Here is an 8,721-nt window from a genome sequence, read left to right as displayed (position 1 = left end):
CAGGTGGAGCTAAAAGAGAGTGAGCGAGCTGCAGGTGGTGCGCCGGTCCTTATCGCAACCATAGGAACACGTGACGCACCCACTCCCTTCGCGTGTCCACACCCCTGCCAATTTTGCGCCCAAAATACTTGCAAATAGTTAGGTTCATACAAAATCGGATTTCAATTTAGAGTTGGCCATATTTGGCTGCACATATAATTTACACCTAAGAGGGCAACCCAGCATCAAATCCACTCGTTGTTAGTTTTATCTTAGAGAGAAAATGTACATGTTATCAGAATAATTTTATTTAGGTTAAATTCTTCTCAGAAAATGTTTTAAAGATGTGAAAAAGTCATATTTTCCAGAAATGTCTACTCTCGCAAGAATAAAATCGTTTTCTGGTGGTGTGGGTTAAGAAAAAAAGTGAGATATTGGTTTTTATTTTATAAAAATACTTTCTTATTTTTGAACGAGAAAATGTCTTAATTTAATGAGATTTTTAATAAACAGGAATAAAGGTAAAAACTGCACACCCAATGTGTGTGTGCGTGCGTGCGTGTGTGCGTGTGTGCGTGTGTGCGTGTGTGCGTGCGTGCGTGCGTGTGTGCGTGTGTGCATCAGGAATTAGTGTAATCCAATGACATCATTCTCAAATTCATTGGCTATACCTGTTTGTTTAGGCTATACATGTACTCGCATTGGAAGTGTTGCATTGTGTTGCTGCATATCAAAAATAAAAATTGATATTGGATCATTAAACCATGCAATGTAAAAGCAGCCCATGACAACAAGCCCAATTGCAGTAGCCTATATGTTGTTGCTATCCAACAAAAATCATATCTGAAAACATTTTGTCCCCAAAAACAAAAAGTAAGTTGAATGAATAGCTCACAGTTGGAGGTATGTACATCATTTGAGTGGGACAAAGACATTACGATGCTTTTTGAAATTACTCGCGTCAGCATGGATTTAAATCAGGTTTTCCAGGAACAAGTTATTTTAGGCAGAGCAGTTGACGAAACGAAACGAGGTTCCAGACTCCCCCCACCTACAGCACAAACCCCCTCCCCACACACACACGTCTGCCACTGACCAATAAACCTCAGCTCGTTTAATACTTTCTAGCTTCATCAAACCACGCACACCATTTTGGTTATATTTACATGCCCTTTTACATCACATAGAGGTGCTGATTTTTTTTTTTTTTCCAACAGACCACCGTTTTGGAGCTGCAAGTCCTCCAGCGCTTTGGTGAGGCCTCAGTCCTGGCACCGGCGCTGGATGTGGTGCCGTCTCACATTCAGGGGGTCATTAATAACGTCGTGAGAACCCGTGTTATTTTGCATCGGGTTGCAGCTATTTCCTGCCAAAATCGTGTGCTGCGTCAGTGAAGAGCGGGTAGAGGGCGGGGTTGTTACTCGTTGGGTCGGCGCCGATCATTGACACCTCGGGCTAGAAAATGAATGAGTTGGGGTAGGAAGTTTGGGACAGGGATGTGGGAGTTATCACATTGTCGGGCTGTCAGCATTTGCTTTGATGATCTATTTAAGTCCGTCTACCATGGCCTGATATTAAAACTGCCAACTTAACTGTCAATTCTGTACATTGGTCTCGGTGGGTGGGGTTTGTGTGCTGTGGTCTGACGAGTCCATATTTCAATTTGTATCTATCATGGATGTCGCATGGGTGTGCTTTCAGAATAGAGAGATGCAATAGTGAGGCCACCAAATCAAATCCCTTTGACTCCTCGCCTATGCCTAGAATTTCCGCCACCCTCACTGGAAATGAATCTAACACACTAACAGCAATGCAGGCCAAACTCCGGGTCAGGTCTTTCAGGGACCAAAAGGTCCATACGTCTGGAGCGTCCACCACAGGATTCCCTGGAGAACATGGCCGAACGCTATTTCCAAGTCAACAAAACACATGTAGACTGGTTGCCGATTCACATTTCAGTGTAGTGGCACAGATCTGATGACAGGATGATATACGAGTCTTTGATGAGCTGAAAAGTTACAAATGATAACTTCTCCAGAATAAGGACACGCTCATCTTAAAAACAAGCCCCTATTTTTTTTATCCTGCTTTTTCATCAGATGAAGAGGTTTCATAGAAGAAGTCACAGAGGGCCATAAATGTGTCTCATCCCTCACTCCCACATCCTCTGTGGTAACAGGCCCACTCCAAGTCTTCACGCTACACACACAAACACTCAGAGGATCAACTTTCGACACGCTCGAAGCTATTGCCTCCATAGCAACGCCCTTGTGCTGCCCCCCTTGTTTGGTCCTCTACCATCCCATCTCAGCAAAATATCACATGGATCTGCGGTTTAATCAAAAGTTGACATTTGAATCCAGGGGATGTTCCGCTCATTGGAGGGATTGGCTTTCGGTTCAATTGCATGGGCTGGTGAGAAAGAAAGAGCTGACATTGTCACTATAGGGGGAAAACATGCCTGAATATTATATCACGTGTCACCAACAAAGCGACCCCAAGGACCTCATGAGGCTGATGGACCCGATCGAGAAAACAAATCCCCAATGATGAGACAATGATTTTCTAGTACTGTAGAAATAATCAGTCGAAAATTAAAACATTTGCAGAATGTGATCATTTGAATCAAATGTTGGAAGAGGTCTTTGACCATCCAACACCTCTTGCAAAGTGGTCTTCAATAAATCTCAATACAGTATTAAGATTCACAAAAATCACCAAAAACTCATCAAGTCTCTAATGCACTTTAATTTCGTTCTAATTCTCATGTGACCAGACAGCCACAGAGAAAGTGAACTTTATGGCGTCAAATGGAACACTGCCAATATGCCCCACCCCCTTCTGTCTCCCACATCCGCTCACCCCTCTCTACTTCCTGTTTGCTCCCCGGCTTCCTCTCACCTCTCACATTACGCACGTCTTTGTAACATTATTCCTCGAATTCGCCACAAGCGCTTAGATGCAGAGTGACTTCATTTAGTGTTTGGTCATGACTCGTCTGTACTAAAGGTAATCTGTTGTCATGGAAACAAACAGAAGGAAGAATAGGAAGAGAGAGGGAAACACACACACACACACACATAGTCCAAGTGATGACATCAGCTGGATCTCCCGGACTTGACCTCCCGCTTCCCCACTGTCATGAAGGAGGTACGATGAGGTCATCAAAATAAAGGCTCTGTCCAGATTATTCACATTTACTGAACAGACACAACAGAGCCTTTCATTTTGATTTCTTCGTTTGTTGGGTGTCATGCAATACGTTACTGATGATATCAGACTCATAAGCAGAGGTGTCATCCTGCCCGCCCGCCGTCCACTCTCATCATCTTCGATGATTCATCCCTTCCCTCCTGCAGGGAAACTCTTATCTCTCGCTCGTGATGGCGTTCTCCACCCCGCCGCTCCCACGCTGCTCTCTTTCACAGTGCCAGGGGGTCATACACGCACACACACACACACACACACAATGGAACACAGTTGAAGTTAGAGTTGGAATATAAAATTGAAGTTGAAGAAGTGAACAGGATGAGCCGTGTTAAAATTGAATGAATGAATGAATGAATGAATGAATGAATGAATGAATGAATTTATCAATCAGTCAATCAATAAAGGTTTATTATCAACAGCTCTGCTGATGGTGGAAATTCTCAAGATCACCACTGACTATTTCAGGCCAAGCTATACTGTCAAAAATCTGCAACAGGCTGGTGACCAGTTCAGGGTTAGCTGGGATACGGTAGGTTCCAATTATTAGTTAAATCACGAATTGGGACATTTGTCCTAAAATGATTGATAGTTGTGCTATTTTAAAGCAAAAACAGATTTTAAGTGGTTCCAGGTTTTTGCATACTAATAGTTTGGAATTGCAATCATGCATGGCAAAAACAAAAAATCCCTAATGCAAAAAACAAAATACTTCCAGATATTGTAAAACATCCAGTAATTAATGTTGACTAGTAAAACAAGAAAGATATGTCATACAACATTTTTGAGGTAACTGGTAATTTAGTACCACACCATTTTCGTCTGGTACCCCCAAAATTCCACCATGCCAAAATATTCCACCAGACATCCAATGATTCATGTCTTAAATACTGGAAGCAAGCCTAGTGATATTCATTGATGTGCAGTCCCAGATGTTTACTGTACGTGAATTAAGAAATAGAAGACACATTGTTGAGAATACCACAATGACCAAACAATGAATGTCCCAGACATGACAGTCGACATGCTTGTTATTGCGCACAACAAAGCTAGCTGCTAATGCTAATGTGGAGTGCTAGCAACTCACGAGGCACTTTGTATCCTACCACTGATCATCAAACATGCGCAATTTAGCTTACACAAGCACTTCAACTGCTTGACTTGACTTGACTTGACTTGACTTGAGTTCTGAGTGACCCAATCAATGAGGCTCACAATAGACCACAGATTTTTGGCCTATATTGTAAAAGGAAGATGCCTATTGTTTTTGAAGGGTCACAATTTTAGATACAGCAGTATGACATGTTCAATTTTCTACCAAACATCTTGAAATTGTTTAAGATTACCCGGGGCTCAAGGGAGAGGCTAACTGATCATTTTCAAGGCAAGGAGGCTCTCGATTGCATGGGTGCTCACCACCAATTTTTTCCAACTTTTACTCAGGGCTAATGGCTCTACTTCAAATCAAGACGGCGATTGATTTTGAAGCATACTTGTCAGGAAATACCATTTGAAGCCTAAAACAAAAGATACAGTTATCTGTTAACATTCCTCATCGCTAATGAGCGATAAAGACATTTTGCTGCGGATGAAGATGAATAATTCCCATCCTAATTTTACTCCGGGGATGAAATCTATCAGGGTGGCGGGAAACTGAGGTCAATCCCAGCTGACTTTGGGCGGGAGCGGCAGATGTTTCAAAACACGCTTGAAGAAACATAGACCCTGGAATCCCCCGCACAAAAAGTGTTGGGATTGAATGGAATGGGACGGAATGACGTGAGCAAGTGTTGCTTTGGTTCAGTGGACCTCCAGGAGGAGAGGAAGAGTCAAGTAATAAATGCTGAAAGTGAGTCAACTTTCAGAGATGATGTTTCCAGATGAAAGCAAGAACCATGTTCATTTCGGCTGATATGCATTCCAAGATTTGTGAGGTAACTGGTTGCAACTTGGCGGTGTTCTTCTGTTTAAAAAAAAAATAATTCTGCAAAAGAATTTCCACATGACAGCGTCAAACTCTCAGGGAGTGGTAAAGGAAGATTAATCTATTTAATGGTTATCTTGCTTTTACACTTATAAAATGGTCATTTTCAGTTGTAAATAATCCCTTATTCATTCGAAACATAAATCTAAGAAGTGTGGGGCGATTACAACATCGGCTTATTTCTCCAATCTTAAATGGTATAAAAGTGAGATAATCAAAGGATCATCACAATGACTCACGAATGCAAGGGAGTCTCGCTCATTTTTTGTCACAGATCACATCTATATTATGGTTTCTATCGTAGGGCGGTCATGATGATAAATAACTAGTTTTAGTTTTTTATTTGTTTATATGGTCTTACATTAATTTCAAAAGGAGATTGATAAGAACACATGTATGAAATATGAAGTTAATGCACATCATTTGCTTTTGTGGGCCACATGAAATGATGTGACAGGCCAAATCTGGCCCACGGGCCTTGAGTTGGACACCCATGCAATAAGTGTTGGCTATGAGATGACATGTGCAGGCAAACACACATGCCCAACGGAATGATTAGGATAATTACAATAACATTCTTTTGACGTTGAAAACTTGTTTCTCTGCTTTCTTGAAGATCGTCTTTCAAATGTCTCAAGTGTTTCCTTCGATTTTATAATATTAGTTTTTGATTTCATTATGCACTTCAAGATGTTTGGCATCAATAGAGGAAGAGTCTTGACCAAATATTTTGCTCCAAATATTTTCAACCTTTCAGGAACTTTATGGAAACAAGAAGGCTATTGATGTTGAACAAGAGAGAAATGGTGAAAATGAGTCAGCAGAAGGTCATCCTCCCTCTGTCCCTCCATGGCTGCCTCCCTCACTAATTCATCACGATTCTCACCTATTAAGTGTGTGCTGATGAAAGACGGAGCACATGGCGCAAAACAAAGGAGAGTTTCTTCCAGGCGAGGTAAACAAAAGGCCCGGCCGGGATGATGTAGCCGGTTTTCCCCTCCGACACAAAGCCTCGCTCACAGGAATCATGGATTCCACGGACTTGACTCAACCGACACCCCCATCCTCCGCTCCTCCCCCCATCCAGTGGACTCTCCCAACAACCCAGCCGTTTGTTGCTGTTGGGTGGGAAGTGATGTCAGCAGGGGATGCACCACGCCAGAACCCTGCCTATCTGTCACTGCGTTCATAGACGACAAGACACAACACGGTGGGGCCTCTCTGGATTGCTGACTGATGATTTTTTTTTTGCTACACAAAGACTGACAGGCACCGCAAATGCATATCCGCGTATGAAATTAGTGGAATGGCAAGATAACCTTATAGCCTGAACGACATTCCAGTGGTTTTCAACTTGGACGAGAACTTGGATGATAGCTTTCTGTGGTTTCGCGATTCCCACTGACGCAACATCAGAAGTAATAAAGGTTACCGGCGAAACCACACCAACATTATTTGTCTCGCAGAGTATCAAGGCTATGTATGCACTGATAACATAATGTGACCACATCTATTAGAGAAGGCCATGGAGGAGTTTGACAGAGGATAAGACCTAAACTATTACTACATTCCTATACGACTAAACTGAAAAACATTTGAGGAGCATTCAAAAGCTGTCGGCATCGCTTGGAACTTGCGGAGCAACAACAGAAAACATTAGGGGTGGGAATCTTTGGGCACCTTACGATTCGATTACGATTCAGGGACGATGATTCAATGATTGCTGCATCTTTGATTTAATGTATAATGATGCACTTTTTTACAACACACGTTTGTATTTCCCTCAATATTTATAGGAGCAAAACATTTCAAATGTGACGGATGAAAAAAAAAATCCAATGGTCCCCGGGCTTCTCGAGATACTTCTTATGTCCACCACTGTATTAGATGGAGTGGTGGTTTCCTTGCCTGACTGATAAAATTCCCAATCAGCTATCGCTGATTTCAACAATTACCATTCCGGCACAGTGGAGCTGCATCATTTATTTATTTTTTGAAAAGTATGCTGTGATTCTTAATGTTTTGATGCATGTCTCTATCAAACTGTAATACTATGAAATTTTGTTGCAATCAGTTGTACTTATAACTATAACTTTAAAAATCAATTTTGCAATTCTTGGCCTAACATGGAACAACATATTGTAAGACATTAATTTTCTGTTCCACTTCACCTATTTAGGCTCTAGTCATTTGCCCGTTGATAATTCTAAACCAGAACAAACAACTACACCTCACAGCATTTCTGAAGGTTTTTGACAACACATTTCTGAGCTATCTTGTTTCTGGCATTAAAAATTCATAGAGTTGAAAAATCGAACAAAATGGCAGAGCACTGATACTCCAGGACAAATGATACGCTCGGCAATAATCAATAAAACTATCAAAACAATGATAACGTTTCTCGAAAGACAAATTGAGTGAGGATGAGGGAAATATCACGCCCTCTCAGAATCCCGCCATCGGAAAAGTAACCTTCGCTGTCGCCGATGGGAAGCCGACGGTTTCCCGCTGCAAAGTGTTTGGAGAACAGCCTTGGAATCATAGCTCGGAACAGGGGATCAAACGGCGGTTTCCCACGGAAACGCAGGCCGCTGTTTTGTTGACCCAGCTGTGCACCCTGGCGCCCTCCCAAGCGCAAAAACCTTTCTGGCCAGATTGCAGCGTCATCCGATTCCCCCGCCAGTGCTCAGACGAAACTGACTCTGGAAACTGGAGTCAGGTGTTGGGGAACCACCAAGACACTTCCAATGTATCTCAGTGAAGATTGTGTAACCATCTGGATAGTGGATCCTGAATTGTTACGGCAATTATACAGAACATTATTGGTGAAACAATCTGGAAAGAACCATTTATACGCACGTACATCTTTTGTAATAATGAAATACGTGTACCAATGTTACCTATTGAGATTACAAAACTATGTAATCAGTTATAGAAAAAACATACTCAAATTCCAGGTACATCTATTTTGCAGGACTATATTTTTTATGCGGAAAGGAGACCGCAGTCAAAGTCCTCACCTGCTCTCAAACTAGTAGGCCAAAGAAACTTTCCCGGATTAAAGTGGATAACTGGTCACAATATTGCTTAATGGACCGCCGTTGCTCATCCCACATGAGGTTTTTGTTAGCCAACAAGTACATGACACATGTCACTGGATTTGTGTTGGTCTTATAGTGGTCACTTTAAAAGTGACTCCAAGGGAATGGATGATGACTGTTTTTTATGGTATTCAGTGGAGGACATGTTCAATTTAAATGATATTTACAAACTTGAAAGTCCAGATGACCAGTTACAATGTACAACTTGTATGCACTCACTAATTCCGGTACAATTCACCCACAGCTCTATCTTATCACGAGATTGCTAATATCCATCCGTCCATCCCGCTATTTTTTAAAGCATTAATTTACAAGTGGTTAGCATGTCTGCCTCATAGTTTCTATGCTTTGATTTTGGTTGCAAGTACTCAAGCTTCCGCTTTAAAATCATGAATCCTAAACATTCACAAGACAGAACAGAGCAGACAAGTACATTTAAATATATATTGT

This window comes from Syngnathus leptorhynchus, chromosome 9, assembly GCF_054491065.1.
Source record: "Syngnathus leptorhynchus isolate UIUO chromosome 9, UIUO_Slep, whole genome shotgun sequence".
Lineage (NCBI taxonomy): Eukaryota > Metazoa > Chordata > Actinopteri > Syngnathiformes > Syngnathidae > Syngnathus > Syngnathus leptorhynchus.
This window is presented reverse-complemented; position numbering follows the sequence as displayed.